At 40.5% G+C, this 13,748-nt stretch overlaps 1 long non-coding RNA gene across 1 annotated transcript in view; it reads left to right on the top strand.

Moving 5' to 3' along the window:
* Nucleotides 1–3,217, top strand: part of LOC109193760 — a 12,804-nt gene extending 9,587 nt beyond the window's left edge. Inside the window, exons 2-3 of the long non-coding RNA XR_002056333.1 lie at nucleotides 2,017–2,020; nucleotides 3,072–3,217. This is a non-coding gene — a long non-coding RNA (uncharacterized LOC109193760). The remainder of the gene's footprint in view (nucleotides 1–2,016; nucleotides 2,021–3,071) is intronic.
* The last annotated feature ends 10,531 nt before the right edge of the window (nucleotides 3,218–13,748 follow it).

Below are 13,748 nucleotides of genomic sequence, written 5' to 3'. Positions count from 1 at the left end.
GTACTTAATGTGCCTGAGTATTGTGTTTAATGTGCGTGAGATTTGTGCTTAATGTGCGATTTGTGTTTAATGTGCGTGAGTATTTCATAGTTACGAGCTCAGAAGGAAGCAGAACAGAAACTCACGCACATTAAAGCCCAAGCTTCTTGTTACTTCTTCCTTCAATTTGGTCATTGATTCTGGATTATCAGCTACCTTCAATGCAGTTGAATGTTTATATAAATGGCGCACGCACAGTAAAATTTACACAGCAACTAAGTGTGGACTTCTGTTGTATTATTCTCATAATTCTTAACCACCATAGCTCGCCTCCGCATCATCATCATCAAGGAGGGGGCAAATGGCTACTGGGGATGCGGAAGAAGCTGACATCAATATTTTCTGCTGCATTTTACACATTGACGCACATTAAGTACAAATCTCAGGCACATTAAGCACAACACTGACGCACATTGAGTACAAATCTCACGCACATTAATCCACCGCACATCCGCACGGGAAGCATTCAAACGCACGGAACCTTTCATATATATATATATATATATATATATATATATATATATATATATATATATATATGTATTAGTTTTTCTACGCGCTTTGCGCGAATAGGATAATGCCCAATACTTATTTTTAAATAATTATTAAATAAGTATTTCAAAGTATATCAATGCAATATTATATAGAAGATGTTCATGTATAGGTAAATAATGTTGAGTTTGTTTATTTAAATCGGTAAATTAAAGTATATAAATGCAAGATAATATATGAGAGATTGATTATATATAACTGTCACAAAAATAAATGTTTGTAACTTTGTAATAACGTTAATCTAAGTACTAAGTCTAAAAACGATAGTCTAAATAAATACTATTTTTGGTTTAAATTTTTCTAATTCTCTTTTAGGTAGCATTGTTATTATTTTCATCTTCAGTACATATCTTTTTTTTTTTTTGTTATTGGTAGTGTGTCATGTGCAATTGGGTTATTGGTAGTATCATAGAGGGATTCATCATGCAATTAGATTATGGTGTATGAAGTTTTAGGTTTCTCTTATTGTGTATATGATTGAGATCTTAATTGTGCTATGAACTCTTTATCTTACAAGCACATGTTGATATTTGGTAGTGATAGTTTTCACCTACATGTTTCATGTGTTGTGAGACATCTAATTATAAATTAATTAAATGCATATATATTATTTTTTGTTGTAGCTACTAATTTATTTTTTAATTTAAGTAAGGAATAAGGGTCAAATAGGCCATCGAACTGCACCTAATAATGCAATTAGGCCATCGAACTTTAAAAAGTAACAATTAGCTCCCTGAACTAACTAATTCTATTCAATTAGTCCAGTTTGTAGGTTTTGGAGGTTATTAGCAGGTCACCCCTAATTTATAATATTTTTAAAAAATTATGATTTAAAATATTTATTTAAAATTAAAAAAAAAAAAAAGATACCGTCTCTGCCGGAGACGAAGAAACCTTCTTCGTCTCCGGCCATGGAGACGGAGTTAATTTCTTCGTCTCTAGCCGGAGACGAAGAAGGTTCCTTCGTCTCCGGCCAGAGACGAAGAAGTTAACTCCGTCTCCATGGCCGGAGACGAAGAAACTCTTCGTCTCCATGGCCGGAGACGAAGAGTCTCTTCGTCTCCGGCCATGGAGACGAAGATATTCTTCGTCTCCAGCCAGAGACGAAGAAGGTTTCTCCGTCTCCATGGTCGGAGACGAAGAAATCTTCTTCGTCACCGGCGTGTCAATCTGTTTTTTTTTTTTTTTAATTATTAATATTAAATAATTATTTTAAATAATAATTAAAAAATTTTTTGAAAAGGGGTAACTTGCTAACAACTTGGAAACCTACAAATTAGACTAATTGAATAGAATTTGTTAGTTCAGGGACTCAATTGTAGCTTTTTGAAGTTCGGTGACCTAATTGCATTTTTGAGTGCAGTTCGATGGCCTATTTGACCCTTATTCCTTTAAGTAATAAGAGCAATAATTATGAACATATAGTTCTGTAATTATGAACATAGAGTTGTGAACATAATTATGAACATATAGTTCTGTAATTATGAATATAGAGATTCAATAATTGTGAATATGAAATTAAAAAATTATGAATATATAGCTTTATAATTATAAACATATAATTCAGTAATTATGAACATAGAGTTCTGTAATTGTGAATATAGAGTTCAATAATTATGAATATGAAGTTCAAAAATTATGAATATATAGCTTTATAATTATGAACATATAGTTCAGTAATTATGAACATAGAACTGTGTCCACATTGCAAGGTGGACACAGTTCCACAGCATAACGATTGAATAAAGTGGCGTACATACTTTTCATCCACAATAATGAAATCATTGATTTAAAAAAAAAAATTCATTCGTTGTTGAGACAAATTGTTTTGAGAATTTGTCAATGACAATTGCTGTCATTAGATGATGATAATAAATAATTCAAAATATAAGGTTACAATAGATATTATTATAATAATATAGTAAAAATTAACTTACAAATTTCTTTAGAAGTTTTCATGCATTGATAAAAAGCATAATCGAAATATTAAGTTTTGTTCTCAATAATCAAAAGAAGATTAATTAAACGAAAAAAAAAAAAAACAACTCTAGATTCTATTGATTCGGACCAGCTGATCTGTTTCATACGAAAATTGAAATCTTCAGAAATGGGATAGTTCATCAAGCCACTAATATCTCGGGAGTTTGCAAGTGTTGGATTCAAAGCTGGTGTAAAAGACTACAAATTAACTTATTATACTCCCGAGTACAAAACCAAAGATACATACCGGTAGATTTTCACCTTGTTCCTACATGACCTGATCAATTCGATCAGGTACTCCAGCAATGGCACCGAAGATGAAATATAGAGTCCCTATATCCTTGTGGTTAGTGGAGAACAGCCATCGGACGAAGGCGAGCCCTGGAACGGAGAAGCGATTCTAAAAGAGCAGGTCACTTTTGAATGGACATCTGAGAGGAGAAGGAGGCACCTATTGTGAGGGAATGGTCTTTTGCAAGACTAATGGCTTAGAGAGAAAGCTTTCTCTTGATTCTTTTCCGATCGAGATGGATAGATCCTGTTCATTGATTAACGAAAATGCGCAAAAGCTCTATTTGCCTCTGCCATTCTAAGAGTTTCTTCCTTTTTGCGTATGGCATCGCCACTCCCTTTGGCGGACGGATTCAGAAGACAGAGCAGACCGAACAAGCAACGGCTTTCGTGAAAGCCAACAAGCAACGACCGAACTACCGGGAACTTCACGGCACGGCCAAAAAAAAAAAGAAAGAGCTTCGCTCGGTTGGCCTTCCTACGCTGATGAATGCGTCTTTTCTCTTCTCTGAAGTCTACAACAAACAAGTGGGAGAGGCTTTTGTATACCCCCACTGACTTCGTAAGCTTCGAAAATAAATTGACCCTAGCCGTTACTGAACTTAAATTTATTTTTTTTTTAATGAAAGAAAATCAAATGATTATCAAATTTCCTGATTTATAATCATTGAATGCTATGTATGTAGTCGGGCTAATTATTTGACCAAAGTTAATGTTAAATTTTAAATTTTATTTTTTAATACATTTTAACATATTCGTAGTATATGCTTAACAATTATGCTAACTCTAATTGGAATGAGGTTCAAACCTAAGACCTTTCTTATAGAAATTAATGAGTAAGTTAACAATAATAAATAGTTAACGAAATATTCCGTTAATAAAGTTTATACTAACGGAATTTAAGGTTATTTAAAGAAAGAAAATAATATAATAAAGCGTAAATAAGGAAAATCATTAAAAATACTAAAATCAAAATATTATACTAAAATCAAAATACTATGAACCATTCATTTTAAGAAACAAGTAGTACCAACTTTTTTTTTATTCCAGTTAAGGACCTAACATTATTGGCTCTTATTAGAATTGTATATATATATATATATATATATATATATATATATATATATATATATATATATATATATCTAAAAACATAATAAGTGTGAAAGAAAGTTATACCCCTCTGTTGGTCCCAAAAGAGGTAAGGTGAAAGTCTAGAGGGGGGGGGGGGGGGGGGGTGAATAGACTTTTCAAACTTTTTCGCACAGCACAACAATTGCTAAGCCAGAGATAAACCAAAACTCTTAACTAGATTGTTAGAGTATGGTGCACAGCGGAAATAAATAAACATAAAGTGTGTGAGAGATAGTGTGAGCAGTATATCTCGTGTAGAGCGAGTATGTAAAGAGCAGTAAGTAAAGAAAGCAGTAAAGAACACAAGACAATTATAGTGGTTCGCGAGGTGGTGTAATCCTCCTACTCCACTTGCTCTTATCTCCAAGAGCAATTCACTATATCTACCACTCCTTGGTTCCAAGATACAATGAATTTCCGTGATCTAGTGCTTTGATCACAAAGCCCGCACTAATCACGCCCAGTGACACCACACTGCTGCTTCGGGTTTCACGTCGCCGCGCTACTATCCCAGGATTTCACGACTCCGCGTTAATTTCCCCCCGTCTTCCACACTCCGGTAGAAACGTATCCCGTGATCTAGTGCTTTGATCACAAAGCCCGCACTAATCACGCCCAGTGCCTCCGACACTGCTGCTTCGGATCTCACAGCTCCGTGCTACTTTCCTCCCTTCTCTTGTTTTGCTCCAAAACAAGTGTTGTCTTGCTTCCAACTTCTGAGACTTTGTAGTTGATCTTCAATGATGCGCAGGTCTCTTTGATGAAGATAAAACACTCTGGAATGATTTCTCTTGAATGCTCTGAGTGTTTTCTCTCTTTGAGTGTATCAAGTAAAGCACTTGATTTTTATGCTCTGCTTTGCTCTGTTTAAGAACTCTCAGAATATTTTTCTCTTGAGGCTCACTGAGTTATTTTTCTTTTCTCACTTCTCACTTGAAGATTTTTGGTATGCTCTGTACCAAATGAGATTTTTGCTCTATGCTCTTTTAAGCTTAATTGCTCTATTCGATCTCCTTGATGAGTTCGGATTTTCTGCTCTCTTGTTCGTGATTTTCTCAACTGCTCTTCTTCTTCTTCAAGTCTTCATATCTTCATCATTTTATAGATGGTAATGAAAATCTGTCCGTTGGAAAGAGACGCTCTCATTTTTGAAATCTTGTATCTTTTTGTCAGAGATCTTATCTTATCTTCTGCAAAGATGTCAGAAAGGATAAGCTAGCCGTTTGATGGATCTTTATCTCCATGTAAATGAGCTCCCAAACTTCATCTGATATTTCTCTGGTTTAACGTTGAGTGGGAATATCTGGGTCTCTATTTTGGTGTAGAATGGCTTCTCTGATCAGCTCTAAAGTGGTCTTTGTATCTTTGGGATTTAAAAATATTCATTAATTTAATCCCATACTAGTTAAACTAGTATTTTTTCTTGTGAGAATATTTTTACTGTAAGTTCTTCTTCTTCGTCTTCATTCTCACGTCTGGGTGTTCTCAGACTTCAAATTGGTTTTGAACTTCCACCCAATTTGAATTTCTCCTTTGCAATTGACACCCAATTTCAATTGGCTTGTAATTGGCACCCAATTTGAATTTCTCCATTGTAATTGGCTCTCAATTGACTTTGACTTGCAATTGGCTCTCAATCTTCTCCTGGTGCTTTCAATTGCTTCCCAATTTGAATTATTGACTTTGACTTCGAAATTGGCTCCCAGACTTCTCCATGTCTTCTTTGAATCGGTCCCCAACTTTGAAATTGCATCCCATACTACAACTTCAATTGGCTCCCAACTCCAATTTCAATTGCTTCGAACTAGCTCCCAATTTCAATTCCTATGAAATCAGCTCCCAATTTCAATTCCTATGAAATCGGCTCCCAAGTGCAATTGCTTCTCAATTGCCACCCAAGTGAAATTGCTTCCCAAATTCCACTTGTAATTGGTGCCCAAGGCCAAACTAGCGCCCAACTCCATCAGATTTAATTAATTTTGGCTTCTCAAATTTTACCTTGTAAAATTGTTGATGGTGAGTTTCAAGCTTGAGCTATTTCACATAACATATCAAGCATCATCCACTTCATCCATACAACTATTGATTAAATCTCCAATCACATTTGATGTACTCCTTTCTTTCAATAGATGCTTGATCTCCAAGTCAATTTCATGCATTCTTCCAATCTTAATTTTCTTCACGAAAATTCTTCTGGGATATTTCTTTGAGTAGCATTGACGTGAATATTGTATCATTCATCTTCTTCTTCAATTTGTCATTTTCTCCTGACAAATTCTTGATTTTAGGCTTTATATCTTCTTCTTCTATTTTCATGCATCTTCCTCTGTTTTTTTCTTTTCCAATAATTTCCCGATCATGGTCTAAGACTCTACTAGACCTAAGAAATAAAATTGGGGGATCTACAAATACAAATTTGGCATATCAAAACCATTACACTTTATTCCTAACAATTTCCCCCCTTTTGATAATGCCAAAACCTATACTCAGTCATTGGCTTTAAGTCTTTGAAAAATAATCTTTTTGCTCAATTTTATTTGACAGAGTCAAGGTGAGTTTAACAATGATTTTCTAGACACAATCAAAAGAAACTTGTGAATTAAATTTTTAGACAAGCTCCTAAACGCATCTTGAATTATTTTTATTTTGATCATCATCAAATTTAAAATTTTTTAATTTTGTCGTGCGTTTGACATATTTCTTGTCTTTTAATTCACGAAAATCTAATTACATTAAACAAACAAAATTAGAGACTCAAAATAGACCATGGGAAATTATTATTGATATATTTCGAAAATATTGAGAAAAACGCAATAGAGGTTCGAAAATAGAAAATATCAGCTTAAGAGAATTTTCAGATTACCTTCTGGGATTCTTCACACCAGAGTCTTTCTTCAAAATTTCCTTGACATGTTCTCTGAGCTTGAAGAAATCATCTTTGAACTTTGCATTCTGAAATTTCTTTGTAAGCTGTCCGGCCATGTAATGTCCAAAAGCTTCTTTGATATTGTTGCCCGGAAGAACTCCGTTTTCCCACCATAAGACACATTCTTCGAAGCTTCTTTCTTCTCCAAGATTCATGCCCATATTTCCAGTGAAATCTCTTAATTCATACCACATCTCGGTTCTTTTCCTTTTGCATTCTTCTTCTTTATTCTTCTCCGAGATCCATTGGGCTTGATCGGCTGCAGGCCATTTCTTGATCATGCTTGGTAGATTTTCCTTAGTCCATATTGTTGTCTGAGTGGCAGTACCTTTAGAGCATTCGAACCAGCCACGTTGTTCAGCAACCTTCGATGTACTCGTACCAAGACTAGGATTCGCGAATTGAGCAAAACCAATCTGAGATGGTCCTTGTGAGGATTGTCCGCGGCTTCGGCCTCTACCTTGAGTGGATATTACTGGCTGTTGTTGGCTTCCAAGAATAAATTCTTGTTGCTGCAAAGCCAAGTGACTGAGAATTTCTTTCCCCCTTTTGGTGTTATCAACCAAAAATGCAAGGGTCTTACAATCTCGGTCTTGGTTTGCCTTCACAGTTTCAACACTGTTGTGCATTTCAATGGAAACGGTTTGTACATTGTCCAGCTTGTTTGTTGTAACTGCGAGTTCAACTTCAAGTTTGTTGATTCGGCTTTCTTGGTCTTGAATCGCCTTGACTTGTCGCAAGTGACGTTCATTGTGAATCTTTTCAGCTGCTTCTCGTTCCTTCTTCATGAGCTGAATCACTTCAAGTAAGCCTTTTGTTAATTCTCCTTTCAAGATCTTTCACTTTGTCAATCTGAGTCTTCAAAGTATTTTGATGCTCCATTAATTCCTTCAGATTGACTCGTACATTCGTGTATTGATGTTCTAGCTTTTGGTTTTGTTCAACCAATTTTTCTCCAATTGTTTGACAAACAACATCACTGGATTCGGCCACTTTTGCAAATAGAGATGAAAATATGCCATCATCTTGATTATTCATCTGCACAACGTTTTGAGGGGATCCGAATGGATTTCTATTCGGATCTGTGAGAACAACTGTATCAATAAGTGCATCCCTTCTTCTTCAGGTGATTCGGCTTCTTGATTGAGATCACCAATTTCTTCTTCTAAGACTTCTGTTCTCGTGTAATTGTTTGCAAATAATTCTTCATTTTCTAGAACAGGGTCCATGGTAGGCATGGTAGACTCAGTATGGTGTACTGGCAATACACTGGATAGATTCTCTATGATTTGCAGTCTACTCTCAGTAGCAACTTCTACTGCAACTTCTACTGGTATATCTCTTCTTCTTTCTTCTGACATTTGTTCTCTTACTTCTTCTCGTACTGACACTGTAACACACCGAAATTTAAAACTTTTAAAGACTATATAACAAAGGTAAATGATCGTAAATCCCAAAGCATAATACAAAGAGTACGGGGTGTTATGCCACACCCGAGCTAGAGAACTCAGGTGCACAGGCTAAATTCTAAAACCTCAATCAGTATCAATACAACGTTATGGCACGCAGGCCGAAAGGAAAAACTATCTAATCTACGCCCCAAGCCTCTAGCGCGCTCCAGTGATCTACTCGTCTATGCCTGAAAGCCAAATATATCTGTTCAGCGAGAGATGCTGGTAACCCACTCCAACGCGTTGAAATACAATACATATAGACATATATATAGATATACGAAAACCATTTTGAAGCATGAAGATATATCCTACGAGACTCTAGCTTTTAAAACAGGGATAGACTCGACAGATAGAGCTAAGCATAGACAACAGTTATACCAAGTATATACCGTTTACAAATAGGCAAGACAGATAAAGATAAGCACAATTAATAACCATAACCCAACATATACGATTCCCAGTACAAATCCCATAGTCACATCCCCAAGGCACTCATTACAACAACTCGCCCATATCTCATCACACAAGCACACTTTGTTGGCGCCACAGGACTAATCGCATGCCCATACATGAGGGTCAGCGCATATAGCTCTGACACGGCCCCACAGCACCCTGCCCCGTATCGCAACACGGAGGGGTCGATCGCAACCGACCGATGAACCGCAGCTCATCATAGTGTTTGATCGCAACCAAACAGTGGACCGCAGCCCAAGAGTATGTCATCTGACCGCAGCCAGGAAATATGAACCGCAGCTCATGTAGAAACGTTTGATCGCAACCAAACGGTGGACCGCAGCCCGAGAGTGTAAATTTGACCACAGCCAGCTTCTGAACCGCAGCTCAGGAATAACCAATCCGATCGCAACCGAATTGGGGTATCATGCACACATAACACATAGCAAGCACATGCAACCCACATTACACATTGGGAAGGGGGGAGAAAACGTATAACAAAACCTATGCGTTATCCTTCACATACTAAGAATAATCCTAAGGGGTTCATACTTCTTCCACCTAGGTCAACGGGATACCAATCCAACTGGCGTGCAATATATAAGACTTATAAACCTACGAACGGTACCCGAAACATCAAACTAGACACAGGCACGATAAACGGAGTCCGTTGAGACACCACGTGGGTCGGGGGAACATCAAACGGGGAAGCCAAAATCCCAAGTTGGGTATTTTTCCAGTGGGTAGCCGGTGGGTGAGGGGTCACCCGCCGGCGACGAAGATTCCGGGCAGCTGCCCGCTGCCGGCGACGTCAACAATGGCCGCGGGTAGGTGGCAGGTCCCCTACCCCCCCACTGACTCTTTTATCACAAAAACGTCCCGGGAACCTTTGTGGAACCCGAAACCATGCTTAGACACTTTCAAACGCAATTGACAACAATACGTAGACAATTAATGGATTCAAAAGCAAGAACATACGGCACATAACCTATCATGCTTTGCTAAACATAATCAACACCCAAACATACGAATTCCCACCCAATATACCAAGAATAATACCATACGAATTCCACGATACAACCTAGGGTTCTAATTATTTTTAGATCAACAAGAACACAATTCATCTTCTAATATCAAGATTCGGTAGGAATATTACATAATCATCAAGAACATCATATAATCATCAAGAATATCAAGAACACCATATAATCATTAAGAGCCTCTTAATACCATCAAGATCATCAAGATCACCTATGGAATCATAACACCAATTACCAAGATTAACATAATGAATCGTCAACACAAGAATATGGGGGAAATCCTAAGAGGGGAATCATAGCTATGAAAATAGGTTTTGTTGAGACATGGGTTACCTCTTAGCCTTAATTAATTCCTTGGCTATGAAGGGTCTTTCTTTAAGCTTTCTTCTTTCTTGATTTCTCCTAGGGGAATTCTTTTAACTTCTTGTGTGGTGAGGGATTTGTTGTGGTGGGGGTTCTAGGTGCCTCTTAAGTCCCCTATTTATATACCTAGGAGTCCTAATTAGGAACTAATATTATAAGCTTGCTAATTCTATTCCTTTTAGGGCTAGGGGTTGGGTTTTAGGGTTGAGGGCCCACAGACTATGGTGGGCCTTTTCCTAATTAATTATTGTAATTTAATTATTTCTTTTGGGCAATTGGTTAAATGATTAATTGGTTTTAGGGGTCGTAACACGGGGTGTTACACTCTCCCCCCCTTACGAGGGGCTTCGTCCTCGAAGCCCGGTGTGTTAATCCATTCTTTAACCCCTGGACATCCCGCATTTTGGCCTCCTGGTTAGGAATGTGGCCCCACGTTTTGTCTTAGCTGGGGTAGACTGGACTTCCGGTGGTGTGGTGATAGGAAGGTTTGGGTCTACCTCGGTCTCCTACTCCTGAGCTGGATGCCCTGCGAGTGCCCAAGGTGGCCTCGATTGCTGCCACCCTCTGATCTAGTGCGCGTGTCGTACGGATCAAGGATGAGAACCCTTCCTCCATGATTTGGTTTTGCCGGTTGAGTTGTGCGAGTATGCGCTCATTCATCGAGCCCTCGTTTTGCTCCCTTGGGTTCCCTCCCGATCGTGGGTGCACCGATGGGTTAGGCTCGTCATCCTCCTCCTGATCCTCATTTCCCTCCAGACCCCCACAATCTTGCATTGCTCGTTTGAGCTTTTTGTTGGAGATGTCCAATTGGTCGACCAATTCCCTTCGCTCTTCCTCGGGTTTGAGGCAAATTTCTTCGAGGGTGAGGTAATGCCCCCCTTCAGTGTAGTAGATATCATTGCGGCGGAGGTTCTGGGCGTTAAAGATCATGCCATTTGCGGCCTTGACCTCAGTGTGGCTTAGGTCCACCCCCTTTTTCTCCATGATCCAACTTAGGATCATCCCGTAGGGTAGGCTAAGTCGGTTGCTTGTTTTGCAAAACTCCATGTGTTTTAGCATGAGGGCCGGCAGGTTGAACTTGATTTTGTGTTTCAGGAGATAGGCAAAGGTGCACTCTAAACTCCCTACATCCTTGCTCTTATTGTTCGTGGGCAAGAGGCTATCGGTCACAATCATAACCAATATCTTTTGCTCCGCCGTTAGCCACTTCCTATTTGGTCGTGTGGCCGAGGTGAATCCTTCCTCTTTCCCGAGTAGGTACCCGAGATAGTCTTTGTACCCCGTGTTTTGGGTATCAATCCACCCCTTTCGGTCGTAGTTTGACACACCCGTGGTGGTCAATTTCAAGAGCTTGGCAAAGCGGCCTTCGGAGAGTATAATTTCTTTGCCGCGGACCTTGGTGGTGATTTCTAGCTTATCACCCCGTTTGGTGGCTACTAGGTGTTGATAGAACTCTTTCACCAATTCGGAGTACGCATCCCCCTTGATGGTGAGGTATGTATCCAAAAGGCCTTGATAATTAAGCATATCGACCAATTCCGGGGAAAATTGGTCGAGTTCAAGGGTTTTACCTCCTATTACGGTGTAGCCGGCGTTGCTCCATTCCGGGGTACGGGTTCCGAGGGGTTTCTTCGGCATTTTGGGGTAGATGACACTTTTCCGATGACCTTTTCGGCGAGTCTCCGGCGCGTTTTCCGGCGAGTTTTCCGGCGGGCAATTTTCTCTGTTTGCGAGGGAGGCGACGGCGAGCTGTGTTCCGGTGTTGGCTCGGCGAGGGGAGGCGACGGCGTGCTGGTGGCGGCTGGTCTTGCGCCGTCGACGTCGCGTGGCAGCGGGTTGCTGCAGGGTGCGGTGTGGGCGGTCGGTGGTTGATCGCCGGCTGTGGTGGTAGCGTGTGGATGGGGCGCCGCTGGTGGGTTGCGGTGGCGGGCGAACGTCGGTCGAGGGAGGTGGGTGGTGGTGCGACGGAGTTTGCGGTGGTGAGGGTGGCGGCTTTGGAGGGGAGGGGATAAGAGGAGGTTGGGTGATTTGGGGAAGAAGGAGAAGGGTTTTTGATTTGGGGATTTTGTGGGTTTTAGGGATTTGTAGGGGCTTTAACAAGGGAGTGTTTCCTTAAAGTTTCAAGAAACACTCATGGGTTAGTGGTTAAGTCTTGGTCATTTAAGTGGGAGGTCTAAGGTTCCATTCCTAATGGCAGTATTAGTCTTCTTGATGGTGTGGTCTTTGTCTTTTTCCTTCTTTTGTCTTTTAGTGGTGGAGGGGCTTGGCTTGTTGGTATAACTTTAGTTCCACCCCCGTAAGTGGGATCGAATTTCGATCAAACCTTTATTTATAATAATTCCGAAATAACTAAGCTAAGTAAGTAGTTCTACTAAGAAGGTGTTTACAAGGAATTTGACGGTTTATCCTAGACGGAATTTGTTTTCTTGGTTTTCTTCCGCAGGGTTTACGTGGTCCTCGTCTTCGGGGGCGAGATTTCCTTCCTCGAGGTTGCCCTCGTTCCCGAGGTCTGCCTGGGTGCGGCTCATGACGAATATTTTCCCAGGGGCGCCGTAGTTTCCTTGGTGGGCGGTGCCCCAGTGTTGACCCATGGTGGTGGGGCGTGGCCTTTGGGGTTGAGTGCACTGGAAGGCCTTGTGTCCCTCTTCACCGCAGTTGAAGCATCGCCAAGGATTGCCCATGCAGTCTTTACCTCTGTGGCTTTTGTTGCATTTCGGTCAAGGGAAGCTCCTTGTGTTAGCTTCGTTGTCCCCTAGGGGCGGCCTTTGGTTGGTCAGATTGCTCGATCTTGTGTTGGTGTCGTTTCTCGTCCTTTTTACAAGTGGTGCTCCACCTCCGGTGTTTCTCTTTCGTATCTGTTCCTGAACTCCGCGTTGGAGTAGTTGGATTCGATAGAGATTAGCGGCACTGGAGTAAGCCTCGTTGAGGGTCCGAGGTCTGCTTACCACTAGTGCTTTTCAGGCTTCGAAGTTAAGGCTCGATACGAATCTCTCTATTTTGGTTACCTCGGTGGGGACTAGTTCTAGTGCGAAGCGTGCTAGCTCGAGGAATCGTTTATGGTACTCCATGACGGTAGCCGTCCCTTGTTTCAGATGGAGGAACTCTTCGTACATGGATGCTTTTACGTGTGTTGGATAGAATCGTTCTCGTAGTCGCGTCTTGAGGTTTTCCCAGTTGAACCCTGGTTCTTGTTGGTAAGCGGGCCCCTCATGGATCCACCAGAGATCGGCCTCGTGTCCGAAGTAGAATGAGGCTATCTCTACGCGACGTTCTTCTGGGCATTCCACTAACCCTAGAATTTTGTCGAGGGTCCGGATCCACTCCTCCATGATCACGGGGTCCTCTTCTCCTGAGAACGTGAGTGGTCGATGGTTTGAAACTTGTCGGGCGACGTCTGAGTTCGCGTTTGATAGAGGAGGCGGGGGGCCTGTTGTTGCGAAGAGCTACGTCGCTTAGTGCCTGGGCGACTTGCGTTAGTTGTTGTAGTGTTTGGGTCAGGGGGTCGTGTGCGGCGGG

The sequence above is a fragment of the Ipomoea nil genome, unplaced genomic scaffold, assembly GCF_001879475.1.
Source record: "Ipomoea nil cultivar Tokyo-kokei standard unplaced genomic scaffold, Asagao_1.1 scaffold1919, whole genome shotgun sequence".
Classification (NCBI taxonomy): Eukaryota; Viridiplantae; Streptophyta; class Magnoliopsida; order Solanales; family Convolvulaceae; genus Ipomoea; species Ipomoea nil.
Note: the sequence above shows the minus strand (reverse complement) of the source record. Positions and strands in the feature narration are given on the sequence as shown.